We start from the raw sequence: 18,851 nt of genomic DNA on the forward strand, positions 1-18,851 counted from the left end.
GGTGCCATCCTTGACTCGTCTCTCTCGTTCACCCCACACATCCTATCCGTTACCAAGACCTGCCGGTTTCACCTCTACAATATCGCCAAGATCCGCCCTTTCCTCTCCACCCAAACGGCTACCTTACTGCTACAGGCTCTCGTTATATCCCGGCTAGACTACTGTGTCAGCCTTCTCTCTGACCTCCCTTCCTCCCCTCTCGCCCCGCTCCAGTCTATTCTTCACTCCTCTGCCCGGCTCATCTTCCTGCAGAAACGATCTGGGCATGTCACTCCCCTTCTTAAACAACTCCAGTGGTTGCCTATCAACCTCCGCTCCAAACAAAAACTCCTCACTCTAGGCTTCAAGGCTCTACATCACCTTGCCCCTTCCTACCTCTCCTCCCTTCTCTCTTTCTACCACCCACCCCGCACGCTCCGCTCCTCTGCCGCCCACCCCCTCACCATCCCTCGGTCTCGCCTATCCTGCCGTCGACCCCTGGGCCACGTCCTCCCGCGTTCCTGGAACGCCCTCCCTCCTCACCTCCGCCAAACTGATTCTCTTCCCCTCTTCAAAACCCTACTTAAAACTCACCTCCTCCAAGAGGCCTTCCCAGACTGAGCTCCTCTTCTCCCTCTACTCCCTCTGCCACCCCCCCCTTTACCTCTCCTCAGCTAAACCCTCTTTTCCCCCTTTCCCTCTGCTCCTCCACCTCTCCCTTCCCATCCCCACAGCACTGTACTCGTCAGCTCAACTGTATATATTTCCATTACCCTATTTATTTTGTTAATGAAATGTACATTGCTTTGATTCTATTTAGTTGCCATTGTTTTTACGAGGTGTTCTTCCCCTTGACTCTATTGCCGTTGTTCTTGTCTGTCCGTCTCCCCCGATTAGACTGTAAGCCTGTCAAACGGCAGGGACTGTCTCTATCTGTTGCCGACTTGTTCATTCCAAGCGCTTAGTACAGTGCTTTGCACATAGTAAGCGCTCAATAAATACTATTGAATGAATGAATGAATTAGTACAGTGTCGGCACGTAGGCCAGGAGTCAGGAGTCCTGGGATTTAAGCTCCACTCTGCCACTTTTCTGCTGCGTGACCTTGGGGAAGTTATTTCATTTCTCTGTGACTCAGTTACCTCATGGGTATAATGGGGATTAAGGCAGTTAGCCCCATGTGGCTCAGGGACTGTGTCCAACATGATACACTTGTATCTGCCTCAGTGCTTAAAAAACAACAACAAAAAAGTGTGGTGTTTGTTACTATGTGCCGGCACTGTACTAAGTCCTGGGCTGGAAACAAGCAAATGGAGTCGACACAGTCCCTGTCTCACATGAAGTTCACAGTCTCATTCCCTCTTTTACGCATGAGGGAACTGAGGCAGAGAGAGAAGTGAAGTGACTTACCCAAGTTCACACAGCAGACCAGTGGCAGAGTTGGGATTAGAACCCAGGTCCTTCTGACACCCAGGCCCATGGTCTATTCATTAGGCCAAGATGCTTCTCTAAGCCTTGCTAATTTTCTTAATAAACTTCCTGCTTAATAAAATGCCTGACATATAGTAAGCGTTTAACAATTACCATAAAAATAACTTCTCTGGACCGCGGGTTCCTCATCTGCAAATGGGGTTTTGATCACTGTTCTCCATCTAAATTAGACTGTGAGCCCTATGTGATCCCAAGGCTGTATCTGACTTGATGCTCTTGTATCTACCCCCGATTACTGATATTTATCGAACACTAATTTTGTGCAGGGCACTGTGCTAAGCGCCGAAATGGTCCAATATGAAGGAAATTGCGTTGGACACAATCACCTCTGCTGTGTGATCTTGGGTAAGTCACTTCACTTCTCTGGACCTCAGTGACCTCATTGGTAAAATGGGAATTGAGACTGTGAACCCCATGGGGGACAGGGACTGTGTCCAACCTGATTTACTTGTATCTAACCAAGTGCTTCCCCTTGGAGCCGTGCCCCCTGTTCCCGGTAGGATCTTCCTCTTCTGGACGGTGACACGGATGCGCCAAGATCTCTCTTCCTGAGAAGCCTGTGCTATCAAACTTCAGTGACCTGCTTCCATGAGGTCGTCTCCCCAACCCGGACATCATCATCCCCTCCCAAGGACTCTGACACCGAGGACCCGCCTCAGGCCCCGCAGCCCCCTGAACCACGTGTAGCTCCGCGACCATTCTCCTTATCTCCGCTGACCCTCCAACTTCCAACTTTGCTGGTCTATTACTCCTCCCAGCATCACGAGAACTACCCCTCGAAGCCCATCCAGGTACCCAGCCCGGACCGTGGGACACTGTATTCCCCAGCCCCCCACCCCCGCACCAGGGCCGTGGGACATTATGCACCCCTGCTCCTCACCCCTCGCCCCCACCGAGGGCCATGGGACATTGTGTTCCCCAGCTCTACCCCATCCCCAAGGCCATGGGACAATATATCCCCAAATGCTCCCCGCCCAGAAGCGTCCTTCCTTGGGGAGCCCCCACTCCCTCCTTCCCTGTGCTCTGACTAGAGGTGAATGATTTCCCCCGCCCCCACCCCTCCCCGGGTAACACTGCCCTTGTTCTCACTGTGTTACGTTTAGCTACTACCTGCACTCGCACCTACTTAGTCCACCCATGTTGTTTGGCTATCTACTCTTCTCCCTAACAGTTTCCTCTTCCCTGTCCTCCATAACAGCTCCACCCTCCTCCAAATCGGCCATCCACAGGGCTCCCTCCACCGCCTCGGAGACATTTGGGCCAAGAGCCTCTGGATTATCTTTGTCGCTAGCCTTTTGATTTTGATTTGATAGACCCCTGGACAAGTCAACATTCGATTATGGGCATCGCTCTCTTATTAATAATATTTTATGTTATATTATATTGTATTATATATTATTGCTATCACATATTAATTTTTAACTGATCACAGGGCTGTCATTTACCTCACTGACTTAACCATGACTTTCCAACCCCCCTGCTCCGATCTGCCCTTCCCAATCCTTACGTTCCCCTTCCCCTCTCCCACCGAGCTCTGTCCCTCATTTTTCACTGCCCCCTCCCCTCTTCCCCACTCCGTCCCTAAAATCCCACTGTACCAGCGCCAACCCTCACCCCCCCCTTGCGCTCTTCCCCACCGAATCCCTTCCTCCCATCCCCTTCCCTCTTCCCCCCACACGTCCCAACCTAATTATCCTGTCCTAACGCCACCCCTTATACCCTTCTCCCAGCCCAGGTCCCCGCCATCTCATTCCCATCCAAATCCTACCCACCCCCTTCTACTTTCCCCCCCCCCCCTCCTCCTCCATAGCTGCTGCCAAGTGTGGCCTATGGAACCCCCACTCCATTATAGGTAAGCTCCCTTTCATTCTTGACCTCTGCCTTACCCGCTCTCTCCTCCTCCTGGCTCACCCCAGAGGAGACGGTCTCTTCTGCTGCTCTCTCCAGCGGTGGCCTCTCCTTCTCCCACTACCCCCAGACTCACCGAGAAAGGAGAAGGAGTCGGCTTCCTTCTCGCACCCCAGTGCCGCTTCTGCACCATCCCCTCTCTCCCTTCCCTCTCCTTCCCCTCCTTTTTAGCCCATATTATTCTCCTCTACCACACCCTCCAGATTCTTGTAGCCGTCATCTACCGCTCCCTGGTCCCACCTCCAACTTCTTTAACCACCTGGAACCCTTTCTCACCTTACTTCTCTCCTTCTCCCTGTCCATTCTGATCCTCGGAGACTTCAACATCCACATGGATGTACATGGTGACTCCTCTGCCGCCGCCTTCTATCACTCCTTGAGTCTGCCAACCTCCTGCTCCACCAACCTCACCTACTCACCTACTTGGTCACACCCTCTATCTCATCATCTCTTACCACTGCACTAATTCCACCCTCACCAACTCTGAAATCCCTCTCTCTGACCATAACCTTCTCACCTGCCTCCTCTTTCACACTCCTTCGCCCTGTAAATCTGTATTACTCCCCCACTGAGACCTCTGCCCTCTTGACCCCATCCATCTCTCCCAAAGCATCACACCCCACCTTGCCTCCCTACACACTCTTGATGATCAGATTACTGCTCTCAACTCCACCCTCCCTACCCAATTCAACTCGCTCACCCCCCTTTCCCTCCATCGCTCTCACTCCACCAACCCACAACCCTGGATCTCTGCCTCTGCCCGACCCCTTGGCTCTTACGCTTAAACTGCTGGGGAAAGTCTAAGCACCAAGCTAACCTTGTTCACTTTAAAATTATCCTTTCCTGCCTTAACTCTGCCCTCTCCTCTGCCAGGCAAAACTACTTTTCCTCCCTCATTGACGCCCATGCCCATTACCCCTGCCAATTGTTCTGGACTTTTAACTCTCTCCTCAGGCCCCCTGTTCCTCCCCCTCCTCCATCCCTCACCCCCAACGATCCAGCCACCTACTTCATTACAAATATTAACACCATCAGATCTGAGCTCCCCAAAGTCACCCCTCTCCATTCCCCCCGCTCTCAACCCTCTCCCCTACTTTCTCATCCTTCCCAACAGTATCCTCAGAGGAGATCTCCTCCCTCCTCGCAAGTACCCCCGCCCCGTGCTTCGTACCCCATTCCCGCTCACCTTATAAAAACTATTGCCCCTTCTGTATGGTCAGACTTCGTGGAAACATTTGGGCTAGCACAGTCAAGGCCGACCACCTCCCCATCCTGCCTCGTTAATTGCACAACGCAGGCGTAGCACCAATTCCGGGTAGGAGGAAGACGGACCTCCTGGAAGATAGGGCCACACGGCAGTAACAGGACCGTATGGTGAACGACCGCGAACCTTGGGCCTCGCGAACCTTGGAGCCCTAGGAATATCTGGAAGGGAGCATCGAGCCAGGTGGCCCATGCACCCCCCCCCAAACAGGGCCCCCTTTCTTCTTGGCACACCAGAGGGGATATAAGGCAGTGCATGCCAGAGGAGGGCGTGGGGTGATCTCTCCAAATCCGCCGGCGGCCACGGACTGTTCTGTGGGTTAGCCCCCCACGTTCCACTCTAAATAAACCGTCAACCTGGACCTATCCACCGCTTTCTTCGGTATTCCGTTACAGTCGATATACGGAGGACAGGCAGTCTATGCAGGCTCCAGTCCAGCCCGGTACAACTGGTGTAATCGGCAGGATACCGAAGAAATGGAATCTGGTTGAGGGGGCGGAACCTCACCGGATGAAATCCCGGAATGGCTGTCCACATCAATGTGGGGTGGGGTAGCTCATTCATTCAATCGATAGTATTTATTGAGCGCTTACTATGTTCAGAGCCCTGTACTAAGCACTCGGATTGTTCAGTTTGGCAACAGATAGGGACAATCACAGCCCAATGACGGGCTCAGCTCGAGTCTTAGATGCTTGTGGACCCCCACAAGAGTACAGAGAGGCTTCCTAACACTCCCGTGGGCTTGGAAAGGAAGAGTCAGGAAAGAAGGGAAAAGGATGGCTGCCGTGGCGGGCTGGCCATTGTTAGTAACTTTACGGATAGCCACGGATTCGGCCCTAGCAACGGAGAAAATGAGAGTACAGGCAATGGAAAAAGAATTTCAGATGGAAAGGGATATGCGGAAAGCCACCTCGGTGGTGGCGGCGGGACTCGCCGATCAGATGGAGGAGAAAGAGAGGCAGATGGAGCAACCGGCAAATCAATTTGTGAAGCTAGGAGGGGGGAGGTTAACCAAGAAGAGGGTCCACGTGGCGGCACACCACTCGGATTGGGACCCCAAGGCATGGAACCCTTGCGAAGAAGAGTCAGATGATTCTGAGGTCGAAGTGATTCAGGATTCTGGTGAGGAGGAGGGCCGGGCAAGATACCGTAGAGTGCAGGTCTGTCCTCTACTCCAGTGGAAAACGCTCGCGGAGCAATTGCTCCCATATGGGTCCCCAGAGGGAGAGCCGGGATGGCCCTGTTCGCGGGAGACACCGACAGGCCCCAGGAGCTACCCCGAAGCGGGGGCTGGCGCAGGGTTGGGGGGCGTGAGGATCATCCCTAGACAGATGTGGATCGATCTCCTTTGTGCGGGAACCCCGCGAGAAAAGATTGATCAACAACCTAATGTAGTCATAGCGAGCTGGTCGAAATGGCTACGCTCACCACAGCAGTTTCGACCCTTAGATTCGGCCCTGCCGCCAGCTCCTCCCCACCCCCGCGATGGTAGAACAGGGGGAGGTGGGAGAGGAGGGCTGGTTCCCATCTCAGCCCCTCCCCTAGAAGTGGACCCATGGTTTTCCCCTGGTAGGGTGACCGGAAGCCCCACGTTGCCCTGACCATCCATTGAGGTCTTCATAACGGACATCAGACATGCGCCCTGGTGGATACTGGGGCAGAACGTGCCCTCATATGCGAAACCCTGAACGACATTTAGGATCTTTGGTAACTATCAACGGCAATGGGAGTAAGGGGATCTGAGTAAAACGAACACCACTGAGGATGAGCATAGGACGGGGCCTCCCCACCCTCCCCTGCGACCCCGCTGCCCAAGAAATACATAGTGCACATATCCCCTGAACCAGAAAGCATATTAGGGTGGATATTTTGGCGGGACGGACTCTACAGACTACAGCCAGAGAGTTATGTTTGCAAGTGTGAGTGATTAAGGAAGTACCAGAAATGCACTCGGCAGTACCAAGCATTGTGAGTGTACTGGAGGATGTGGTGCTGCACCTGGGAACCACTCATGTGATGCTGGACCTTGCTAACATATTTTTTAGTGTGCCCATTCAGGTGCTGCTCAGGACCAATTCGCTTTCACCTGTGAAGGACAGCGTGCAATCTGGACAAAGAGCCCCCTCTCCCAGAGGGAATCACCCGGTTTCATTATACTGATGATATGTCAACTGGTATGGGTGCCACTGCTTTGCAGGCCTGCCTGAAGCTCCTGATCGAGCACCTCCAGGAACGAGGATGGGCGAAAAATCCCGACAAGGTTCAGGGACTGACATCGATGGTCCAATTCTTGGGGGTCACCTGATCGGGCTACTGCTGCTCCTGAGTTGGGAACCGGTACAAGCCAACCTGTATGTGGAATGGGCACACACCTACGCTCGAAGCCATTGAGCTTGTTGGGTATTTAACACCGTGCCGAAATCTAGTGATGCAGGCTTCCAGTGGACGGTGATCCCTTTCAACACCACTGACTGGAGGCAGGGCTGGGCATCGCTTGAGGGTAAGCATGGGACCTTGTGGAAGCTATTCGGCACAGACACGGGTATGTTCAATCATACTGTATGCTGCCAACATGTATTAGACCTTGTCAGATGCAACTATAAGTGTGGGAATGCCACCCATGTGTGGGCCCCTGATGCCATATGGGATGGGTTGACCTGGATAGCACTAGAGGCCAGAGCATTAAAATCCAAAGCCTGGCTATGCCTTGAGCAGAAAAATGACACTCCGGTACAGATACCGATGCGGGACCTACCCTTAGAAGTGTGTTCAGCAGTTCAGTTCAGTTCAATAGTATTTATTGAGCGCTTACTATGTGTAGAGCACTGTACTAAGCGCTTGGAATGAACAAGTCAGCAAGAGATAGAGACAGTCCCTGCCGTTTGACGGGCTTACAGTCTAATCGGGGGAGATGGACAGACAAGAACAATGGCAATAAATAGAGTCAAGGGGAAGAACATATCGTAAAAACAATGGCAACTGAATAGAATCAAGGCAATGTACAATTCATTAACAAAATAAATAGGGTAATGGAAATATATACAGTTGAGCAGACGAGTACAGTGCTGAGGGGATGGGAAGGGAGAGGTGGAGGAGCAGAGGGAAAGGGTGAAAAGAGGGTTTCGCTGCGGAGAGGTGAGGGGAGGGTGGTAGAGGGAGTAGAGGGAGAAGAGGAGCTCAGTCTGGGAAGGCCTCTTGGAGGAGGTGAGTTTTAAGTAGGGTTTTGAAGAGGGGAAGAGAATCAGTTTGGCGGAGGTGAGGAGGGAGGGCGTTCCAGGACCGCGGGAGGACGTGGCCCGGGGGTCGACGGCGGGATAGGCGAGACAGAGGGACGGTGAGGAGGTGGGCGGCAGAGGAGCGGAGCGTGCGGGGTGGGAGGTAGAAAGAGAGAAGGGAGGAGAAGTAGGAAGGGGCAAGGTGATGTAGAGCCTTGAAGCCTAGAGTGAGGAGTTTTTGTTAGGAGCGGAGGTTGATAGGCAACCACTGGAGTTGTTTAAGAAGGGGAGTGACACGCCTAGATCGTTTCTGCAGAAAGATGAGCCGGGCAGAGGAGTGAAGAATAGACTGGAGCGGGGCGAGAGAGGAGGAAGGGAGGTCAGAGAGAAGGCTGATACAGTAGTCTAGCCGGGATATAACGAGAGCCTGTAGCAGTAAGGTAGCTGTTTGGGTGGAGCGGAAAGGGCGGATTTTGGCGATATTGTAGAGGTGAAACCGGCAGGTCTTGGTAACAGATAGGATGTGTGGGGTGAACGAGAGAGACGAATCAAGGATGACACCGAGATTGCGGGCCCGAGAAACGGGAAGGATGGTCGTGCCATCCACGGTGATAGGGAAGTCTGGGAGAGGACCGGGTTTGGGAGGGAAGATGAGGAGCTCATTCTTGCTCATGTTGAGTTTTAGGTGGCGGGCCGACATCCAGGTGGAGATGTCCTGGAGGCATAAGGAGATATGAGCCTGAAGGGAGGGGGAGAGGACAGGGGCGGAGATGTAGATCTGTGTGTCATCTGCGTAGAGATGGTAGTCAAAGCCGTGAAAGCGAATGAGTTCACCGAGGGAGTGAGTGAAAAATGGAGAACAGAAGAGGGCCAAGAACTGACCCTTGAGGAACTCCAACAGTTAAAGGATAGGAGGGGGAGGAGGCGCCAGCGAAGGAGACCGAGAATGACCGGCCAGAGAGGTAAGAGGAGAACCAGGAGAGGACGGAGTCCGTGAAGCCAAGGTGAGATAAGGTATGGAGGAGGAGGGGATGGTGACAGTGTCAAAGGCAGCAGAGAGGTCAAGGAGGATCAGAATGGAGTAGGAGCCATTGGATTTGGCAAGAAGGAGGTCATGGTTTACCTTAGAGAGAGCAGTCTCGGTAGAGTGGAGGGGACGGAAGCCAGATTGGAGGGGGTCTAGGAGAGAATGGGAGTTAAGGAAATCTAAGCATCGATTGTAGACGACTCGTTCTAGGATTTTGGAAAGGAAGGGTAGTAGGGAGATAGGGCGATAACTGGAGGGGGAAGTGGGGTCGAGAGCGGGTTTTTTTTAGGATGGGGAGACGTGGGCATGTTTGAAGGCAGCGGGGAAGGAGCCATTGGAGATTGAGTGGTTAAAAATAGAAGTTAAGGAAGTGAGGAGGGGAGGGGCGATGGTTTTAATAGGGTGAGAGGGAATGGGGTCCGAGGCGCAGGTGGAGGGGGTGGCACTTGCGAGGAGGGAGGAGATCTCCTCAGAGGATTGGGGAAGGATGGGAAAGTAGGAGAGAGGGTTGGTGGGGGGGAGGGGAGAGGCGGAGGGGTGACTTTGGGGAGCTCACACCTGATTGTGTTGATTTTCGTGAGGAAATAGGTGGCCAGATCATTGGGGGTGAGAGATGGGGGAGAGGGAGGAACAGGGGTCCTAAGGAGAGAGTTAAAGGTCCGGAACAATCGGCGGGGGTAACGGGCATGGGTGTCGATGAGGGAGGAGAAGAAGTTTTGCCTGGCGGAGGAGAGGGCAGAGTTAAGGCAGGAAAGGATAAATTTGAAGTGTGTGAGGTCGGCTTGGTGCTTGGACTTTCGCCAGCAGCGCTCAGCAGCTCGAGCATAGGTGCGTAGGAGGCGGACGGAGGAGGTGATCCAGGGCTGCGGGTTAGTGGAGCGAGAGCGGCGGAGGGAAAGGGGGGCGAGAGATTTGAGATGAGTAGAGAGGGTGGAGTTGAGAGCGGAGACCTGATCATCGAGAGTGGGAAGTCAGGACAGGGCGGCAAGGTGAGGAGAGATGCTTTTGGAAAGACGGATGGGATCGAGAGAGCAGAGGTCTCTGTGGGGCAGTAGCGAAGATTTGCGGGGGGAGGGAGTGTGAGAGATGAGGCAGGTGAGAAGGAGAGGGATTTCAGAGTTGGTGAGGGAGGAGATAGTACAGCGGTAGGAGATGACGAGGTAGAGGGTGTGACCGAGTCGGTGAGTGGGCGCGGTATGGTGGAGCAGGAGGTCGGCAGAGTCGAGGAGGGATAGCAGGCGGGCGGCAGAGGAGTCGTCGGGTACATCCATATGGATGTTGAAGTCTCCGAGGATCAGAGTGGGCAGAGAGAAGGAGAGAAGGAAGGTGAGAAAGGGGTCAAGGTGGTTGAAGAAGTCGGAGGTGGGACCGGGAGGGCGGTAGATGACAGCAACAAGTATCTGGAGGGGGTGGTAGAGGCGAATGATATGGGCTTCGAAGGAGAGGAAGGGGGGGGGAGGAGGGATAGTGAGGAAGCGGCAACGGGGTGAGAGGAGGAAGCCGACGCCTCCTCCCTTACGGGTGAGTCTGTGGGAGTCGGAGAAGGAGAGGCCTCCGCTGGAGAGAGCGGTGGCAGAGACCGCGTCTTCGGGAGAGAGCCACGTTTCCGAAAGGGCGAGGAGGAGAGAGCGGGAGCGGAAAAGGTCATGAACGAAAGGTAGCTTACCTGTAATAGAGCGGGGGTTCCAGAGGCCACACTTGAAAGTAGCTGTGGGTGCAAAGGGGGAGGGGGGGAAGGGCGGGGGGAGGGGAGGGTTTGGATGGGAAGGAGGTGGCGGGGCCCTGGATGGGGAGAGGGAGATGAGGGGTAGCGGTGGGTCAAGAGGACTGGGATGGGGCGTGGGTGGGGAAGAGAGAAAGGGGGAGGGGGTGAGGAGGGGGTTTGGTGGGGGGAAGAGTAGGGGGTCATCACACATACGTGTGTGTCATCACCCACCAAGTCGGTGATGCCGAGTGGACAGGGAGACAAGAGCCCGCTATTAAGGGGGCCTTTGAGGCCCCATACCCCGGGAAATGGTGTGTGGCCTCTACGTATGGCCATAACTCCCTTTTAAGTGGACGGGGCATTGTACTCTGAGGTATGCAATCTCCCAGGGTACTATACACACTAAGCTTCCCAAGCCCCCTATTAATTTAGTGACTGTACACCGCCATTGGGGAAGAAGCATGCAGTGGTGGGACTGGGCTCTTATGGCCATGATCCCCCAGGTAGAAATCATCAACACGAGATTGGAAGTGACTGCTCTAGCCAACTTCACTGTGACCGCTTTGAAAGCTACTAATAAAGGGGTGGCTTGGCTCTCGGCCAAGACCCTGCAAATGCTCAGGGTTGTCCTCGAGAACTGGATGGTGCTGGATATTTTAAGCGCAGCTCAAGGAGGGACCTCTGACCTAATCGGGCCAGGGAGTTGTATAATATCCCAAATGTCACAGCCAAATACCCAGATAATACCCCAAATGTCACAACCAAGTTAGCCCAAGCGAATCAGTCGGTGGGGGAAATTGCAGAAATTGGAAAGACTGATTCATTCACCACATGGCTAACGAATTTGCCTGCTCATTGGCAAACTTTGCTGTTCACAATAATCATTTTAATACTATGCTTGCTTTTAGTATGCTGCGAGATATATTGCTGCTGCGGAATCACGCTCCAGGCGACCTCTGCAGGAATGAACAGGGCCGCTAGTCACTTATTTTAGTTAGCATTATTGTGATTAGGGATATTTTCTGAAGAAGGGAACACCTTAGTATTGTACGGGTGATGTCCTTGAAGGGGTGGAGTGTATGGTCAGACTCAGTGGGAAATATTTGGCCTAGCATAGTCAAGGCCGACCACCGCCCCATCCTGCCTCATTAATTGCACAACGCCGGCATAGTGCCAACCCCGGGTGGGAGAAAGATGGACCTGCCGGACAAAGGAGGCCCCATGGCAGTAACAAGACCGTACAGTAAACGTCCGCCACGTACATACCACCTCGTGAACCTTGGGCCCCAGGGACATCTGGAAGGGAGCATCGAGACAGGTGGCCGATGCCCCCACCCCCAAAGAGGGCCCCCTTTGTTCTTGGCACACCAGAGGGGATATAAGGCAGTGCATGGAGGGAAGGGTGCGAAGTGATCTCTCCAAGTCCACCGGCTGCCACAGACTGTTCTGTGGGTAAGCCCCCCACGTTCTGCTCTAAATAAACTGTCAACCTGGATTTATCCACCTCTTTCTTCGATATTCCATTACAATAGATATATGGGGGACAGGCAGTCTACGTAAGCTCCGGTCCCGCCCGGTACACTCTGTGAAGCATGTAGTTTGCATCTGATGTAACCACCGTGTTAAATGTAATGCCCTTTGATATACTTCTGTCTGTGATAGCAGGTGAACCAGATGGCAAGGCTTTGAGAATAGACCTTAATGTTGACACACCAGCAGATGTCTGAGCAAAGTGACTAATAAGAACAGGAGACAATGGAACTGCAATTAGTAGATTAGGGCTATTAAGTGGAAGAAGCTCGATGTAACAACAAGCACAGTATAAGGGAGGAATGCCTGTCACTGCTGCTTACTGTTACCTGAAAAGACAACCAAGTCAGCTCAGGCAGAGGGAACCATCAGAAGGGATGCCTGCATTAGTCTCAGCCCATACGTGGCTGCGCACTGTCCTCCAGAGGGAAGGCAGAGGGACAGCCCGGACAGAAGAACTTTAGGCCTGGGGATGCCTGTCCCGATCCAGCTTGTTGAGTACCTGAACACTGAATGGGACTGATCATTCCACTTTAGAAAATTCTCAATGCCTCTGGGTTGAGGGCTTAACAGAAACAGGATTGGTTGCACTTGATGTTCTTTCAGTATGTTAATAAATGTTGGTTTTTTTATGATACTGAATATCATGGTGGTTCCATCTAGAAAGCTGTTATGAACCCCCTTGTCTCTGACTCCACCGGGATGTAACACTGTGGAAGAAGATTGCTTCCTGAAATTGTCTGGAGTAATAATGTGGGGGCATAATTAGTTCCGTACATAACATGCTCACTACCTATTCCTCTTCTGCTCTCTATCTAGAAGAACTGGTTACCTTTGGAATGGGAGTCAACCCAGCAGAGGTGACTCCAAGGTAACCTTTTCATTCCTCAACATCTGCCCATTTTTGTATTGGATAGATAAAACAGTTTATACTACCTTTAAGAGCATCTGTCAAGAGTGAGACAGACTTTGGTGAACGGGTTATCTTAGGAGTGCAAGCTTCCACCCCAGGGAACTGTAATTCTCTATCTGGAGTCAACAGTGTAATAATAATAATAATAATAATGATGATAATAACGCTAACAATGATATGGAAGTTGAAACTGCTTGAGCTTATGAGTTCACCAGTAGAGTATGTGTAATGAAAAGCAGAAGAATACTCAGAATGGGACCCCTGAAGGGCCCGGATAAAGAGATCAATAAGGAGTGGTCAAAGACACTGAATAACAAGGTGAAGACAGTTACAGAAGTAACAAAGATAGTGCTTCCAGAGAAGGGAGTAATCCAAAGTACAAAGCCTGCTTTAGAAGCCAGGGAAAATTAGGATGGAGTAGAGTCTGTTAGATATGATTAGGAGGAGGTCACTGGTGACTTGCAGAGAGGGGCTTCAGTGGAGGAAGGGGATTTTAGGGGATTGAACAGGACATTGAAAGAAGGGAACTGGAAAGAGCAGGAATAAATAACTCATTCAAGCATTTTGGAAAGCAGTTGAAGGAGGGAGGAGTGGTGACTGGAGGGTGCAGGGGGAATGATGGAAGGTTTTTTTTATATGTGGGCTTGTTTGAGAGCAGAGGGGAAGAATCCACTGGAGAGTGAACAGTTAAAGATGGAAGTCAGGCAGGGAAAACTAGGCACAGGTGTTTCAATAAGGTGCAAAGGAATGGGGTCAAAGATGCAGAAGGAGAAGGATTTCTAAAGGAAGCAAGATATCTCTTTCTGAGAGATGGCTGAAAAAGATAGGTGAGTTAGAGGGAAGCATTTGGGAGAGGAAAGGGAGATTTTGGGGTCAACATGCTTGATAGTTTTATTCTTACCAATGAAAGAGTTAGCAAGTCATAAAGAGAGAGAAATGGGGAATGTGGGGGCATTTGGGGTGTTAAGGAGTCAGAAAGAATTGGTTTGGGCCATGGAAATGAAAGTATATATGGGAAGAGGAGAAGTGGTACTGGTGAGAGGAAGAAGAGTTTGTATCTACTACCTCCACTTCCTCTCCTCCTAACCCCTCCTTGACCGCCTATGCATATGGAGCCAAGGAGGAAAACTCCTGCTGCACACACTCACATCCTTCCACCAAGGCTGAGCAAAGAAGCCCAGAGAAGCAGCATAGACTAGTGGACAGAGCACAGGCCTGGGTATCAGAAGATCATGGTTTCTAATCTCAACTCTGCCACTTGCTTGCTATGTGACCTTGGGCAAGTTGTTTAACTTCTCTCTGGCTCAGTTTCCTCAACTGTAAAATGGGAGCCCAGTTCTCTGTCCTACTTCGACTGTGAGCCCCACGAGAGAAAGGGACTGTGTTGAATCAATTAACTTTTACCTAACCTAATGCTTAGAATAGTGTTTGTTACATAATAGGTCCTTAACAAATACCATAAATAAAGCAACCAAAGTAACTGATGTTTTCCCTCCTGTCACCGAAGGTCCCTGTTTCCAGAATGCTTAGTGCTTGTCCATCAGCCAGCCAGTCATGATGTCTCCCCTGGAACTGGCACTGGCTCTTATCCATGCCACCAAAGAGACTTAATCCTGTGCTACCTTCCAACACCCCCGCGGGGAAGAGAAAACCATATTCCAGATGAGCCCACCAAACCCCAGGAAGACTGGCAACTGCTCTAATGGGGTTTTTTTTGCAATGGGTGTGTCCTGAACTCTGAGCCCTTAGGAAACTGAATTTTTGCTCCTGTAGCCACACACCTGCTGATTTCGTTTTTATTTTGTGTATTTGTCTATGATTTCCAAGTTTCATCATTCCTAATGTTTCAGTTTCCAGTCCCTTCTCCTCAATTAAAATCACAGAATTTTAGCCCCTCAAGGAAAAGGGACCATGTCTAATTACCACCTGTGTTTTCTCTCCAGCACTTAGTACAGTTGACTGCACACAGTAAAACATTGCATGCTATTATTACTACTAAAAATAATAATGGTAATGATGACGATACTAGTAATACTACTTCTACTACCCATCTCTTCCCCACTTAAATCGACTGAGGGAACTCTCAGAAGGGACCACTGACCCGCATCATGCAAATCTAATGGACTCTAATCCTTCTCAATCTTTCTTTCACCCTGCCGTTTGCCCCTTTCTCCTGGAAACACTATATCACCTCAGTTTTTCTGACAAATTCCTCCCTTGGTTATCGTATCCTACCTCTTTGCCCAATTTATCTTACTCTCTTTCACTGGCTCTTCCTCCCTGCCTCCAACCCCCTATCTGTGGGTGCTCTTCAAGGCAGTTTTGCTTTCCCTTTGCTATCTATACTCATTTCTGTGGGGAGCTTATCCATTCCCATGGCTTCAGCTACCTCCTCTCTGAAGTTTCAGGTGATATGCAAATCTACCTCACTAGCCCTAAACTCTCTCTTTCTTTGAATTATTACATTTTAGTCTGTTTCCAAGACAGCTCTAAATGGTTGTTCCACCAGCACCACGAGTTTAATATTTTAAAAATTGAACTCAAATTCCCTGCTAAATCCTCTCCTGCACTTAACTTTCACATTACAGTGACAATACCAACAGTCTCCCAGCTTTCAAGTCAATAACCTTAACATCATCCCTGATTCCTCCCTCTATTTCAACTCTCATATTCACTCTGTCACATAATCCCTCCTCATATCAGGTGAATGCTCTCCTCCACTTCAAAGTCTTATTGAAGGCATATCTCCTCCAAGAAGTCTTCCCTAACTAAGCCCTCTTCTCTTCTCCCACTCCTTCTGTGTTGCCCTGACTTGCTCCCTTCATCATCCTCCCTCCCATCCCCACAGCAAGTATGTATATATCTGTATATATTTGTAATTTATTCCTACATTTGCTTATTTATTCATGTAGGTATATTAATGTTTGTCTCCCCCTCTAGACTGTGAACTCATTGTGGTCAGGGAATGTGTTCTGTTGTTGTTACATTGTGCTCTCCCATTTGCTCAGGACAGTACTGTGTACACAGTAAGTGCTCAATAAATACAGCTGAATGAATGATGACCATGCCTCATTCTCATCTCCCTTGCTTCAGATGTTTCACTCAATCCTCTTCCACCTGCCTTGAATTCCCACCCCCTCCAAATTAGTCAGATTATCCCCTTCTCTAAAGCCTTCCAAAATCACATCTTCAGGATGACTTCCCTTACAATATTTCATACTCCCACCCTAAATCCGCCTTAACTACCACTTCAGAATTTTTGTGTCACCTAAGCAATTGGGTACTCACAAGTCCCTGTTGTACTGATATTCACATCTTTATGCTCTATTGCTTCGTCCAATCTGTAATCATATCAAATGATTCTATTGGATTTTCTTAGGACTTAGTAGCGATTGGCACACAGTAGGTTCCCAATAAATAATTTTGATTGATTTATCCTCTGGCTCCAGATGGTTGGCTTAAGGCTATCACAAGTGATCATGGTAGGAGGAGTGTCTAGGCTCATAGATAACAGCACCAGTGTTCTGCAATGTTCTGTATACTTTTATTATAATCATCTCTAAGTGTCAGGGTTCTCAGAGACCTTGGTAGCCCTAGATTTAGCCCCATTTTGTATAGAAAAGCTACTCCCCCAATTCTATCTGTGGAGCTGTGTGGCCTCTGGAGTGGTCATTAATGGGAATTGAAATGAAATTAAACTCTAACAAGATAAAGAATTAGGCTGGTTGAGGAGGTCTGAAAATCTTAGCAAGATCAATTTCCAGTTTAAATAAAGGGTCCCAGACTTTCTTATGCCCCTCCCCAATTCACCCATCCATGGTTCCCGGAACTCAGACCCTCAAGGTTAGGGAGAAAAAATTCATATCTCCAGTCACACATCCACGGACTCCAGATTGAGATTGATGAGCAAGTAGTGGTCCCTGGGGCAGTGGTATTCTTCACCAGGATAGAGCTGGATAATGAACTAGTGCCTTACTAATGCTTACTCAGCAGAGTGAGCTGATAGAAGTTCTGGTGGATTATCTGGCCTGAACTGTGCAATCAATCTCAGATATCTATTGAGATTTTATTAAATGCAGACTTGTACTAATGCTTTCACTCTGGTTCTTGCATTAGAAAATTGTTCTCTACACTCCAGGCTAACAATTACTAAGCTACCCTGAGTATCATACACAGAAAGTGCTTACCAAATGACTTTTAACACAGTGGTGTTTGCTGCTTTATTTTGAGATATTTTGTTTTATGACCACAGGTTGAATTCGTTTCCTCTTCCAGATGTGCCATAGTGTATGCTGCTAGGCTCAGGGAGAACAGGGAAGTGAGGGTGGATGGCTCAATGCAAGCCATCACCAGTACTGCAAAAAGCAACTTGAGCACATGACTGATAGACTGACTGATTGATAGTTGATTTATAGCTACAGAGATTTCTGATGGAAAGGCCAATTGCAATCAATAAATCAATCAATCATATTTATTGATTACTTACTGTGTGCAGAACACTATATAAGTGCTTGAAAGAGTACAACAGAGTTGGTAGACACATTTCCTGCTCATAAATCCATTCAGCTGGCTTGGTACTTATCAATCTCCAGTCCTGCTGGGACAAGTGGGTCTGGGTGACCTGTTTATATGTGTCTATTTGCTGTTATCAGTCAGCCAATCAATCAATCACTCAATCATTTATTGAATAGTTACTACCGCAGAACATTGTACTAAATACCTGGGAGAGTGCATTACAGCAAGGTTGGCAGGCACATTTTCTGCCAACAAATACCAACAATGTAACAAGCTTACAGTCTAGAGGAAAAGTTGGGATACAACACAGATCTTATCTATGCCGGAAGCCTGATTCCAGAGGTCTGGGATGGGCCAGTCCTGCAAATGGTGGCTACAGCCATCAATCTGGTTAAATCATTTTCAAGTTGGTTGTTGGAGAGGACTTGTTGTTCAGATGTCAGACTTCTCTAGACCCCATGCAAATTCAGAAAATGATGAGTAGCACTGTCTTCTGTTGTGAAGGGCTGCTGTCTGTGTATGTGTGTGTGTGTGTTGGCTCATGTTGTAATCACTTCCTGCCCACCTACTCAGCTCAAGAGACTTGGGCTCTGGTGTGGCTTCCACAAACACCACCAAGAATAGTGCAAACCACATGGAGATTTAAATAGCAATTCTAGAAATCTTTACTAAAGAACTTATGCAGGCACAGAATAATAAAATGAGAAAAATGAGATATAGCTCAGTTAGTGCCCCTCCTGCCACAGGGCCCCCTGTGTCATGAAGGAATGCTAAATCTTCTTTTGGTGTGGAATGCAATCCTTGGTCTGAGGAGAGGTTCACCAGCTGCAAGGGCTTGCTGCTCTCCTACATCAGGGAAACAATTAGTGGAATATTCATTCAATTATATTTATTGAGTGCTTACTATGTGCAGAGCACTGTGTTAAGTGCTTATATACACTTGGCATTGTGAAAATGAGTGTTATTAAGGATTTATTTGCTGCAGCAGCAAGGGGGAATGTTACCTCATATTCCTGTCTGTTTTGGGTAGAATTCCATTCTGGGTGGAGATCCCAAGGTCCCTTGACGAAACACAGTGGCTGAACATGGCCACTGAAGATAGCTCCTTGGATGCAATGGTCTTCCAGATGGATCCCCTCCATCTCAGCAATCCATATCTGTTTGGGAAAAGGTTTTTGAAACATACAAGTCATAATTCCGTAACATCTTTACAATGCACAGCCTTGTAGATTATTATCATCATCACCATCATCAATAGCAATATCATCAATGGTATTTACTGAGGGCTTACTATGTGCAGAGCAAT

At 49.7% G+C, this 18,851-nt stretch overlaps 1 long non-coding RNA gene across 1 annotated transcript; it reads left to right on the plus strand.

The window, feature by feature from the left end:
- Positions 1-1,957: 1,957 nt before the first annotated feature.
- LOC114813779 lies at positions 1,958-2,866 on the plus strand. The gene is made up of 2 exons (XR_003761523.2): positions 1,958-2,259; positions 2,667-2,866. It is a non-coding gene; the product is annotated as an uncharacterized LOC114813779 (long non-coding RNA).
- Positions 2,867-18,851: the final 15,985 nt, after the last annotated feature.

The sequence above is a fragment of the Ornithorhynchus anatinus genome, chromosome 8 (genome assembly GCF_004115215.2).
Source record: "Ornithorhynchus anatinus isolate Pmale09 chromosome 8, mOrnAna1.pri.v4, whole genome shotgun sequence".
Classification (NCBI taxonomy): Eukaryota; Metazoa; Chordata; class Mammalia; order Monotremata; family Ornithorhynchidae; genus Ornithorhynchus; species Ornithorhynchus anatinus.